Source organism: Amblyomma mixtum, chromosome 7, assembly GCF_055824585.1.
Source record: "Amblyomma mixtum isolate Tamu chromosome 7, ASM5582458v1, whole genome shotgun sequence".
In the NCBI taxonomy this organism is placed as follows: Eukaryota; Metazoa; Arthropoda; class Arachnida; order Ixodida; family Ixodidae; genus Amblyomma; species Amblyomma mixtum.
In genome coordinates, this window is record NC_143018.1 from 57539395 (window position 1) to 57539862 (window position 468).

Consider the following 468-nt stretch of genomic DNA (forward strand, 5'->3'; position numbering starts at 1 on the left):
TTTGCTTCCATACTGTATGTCATAACGAGACCCTCTTTTCCCTTCCGTTGTCCATACAATTGAGCCTAGTTAATCAATTCCTTGAAAACTGAAAGCACAGTGAGTAGGACACAACGAAGTGTTCTTAAGCACCAGCACAGAGCTCTCTAACCTGCTCAGCACCACAGATGGTTTGGCTTTGGAATAAACAGCCATGCATTGGTGGAGCCCAATAGGGCCTGGAAAAGTGACGCTTCAAGTTGTGACAGCAGGACAGCAGTTCGCTCAAGCCCAAGGCTTTAGACCTTGGTTCCTACTAACCAGCCTGCCTTGTTCTGAACTGCTCACCCTCCAGCAGTTAGACATGCAAGAAAATAATAATAAAAAAAGAAAAAAAGAACAAGAATGAGGTAGAGCAGGAGGCCCACCCCCTCGCTGCCACAGTGGCGCCCCTAGTGCACCGCAGCAGCAGCAGTTATTGCTCTCTCG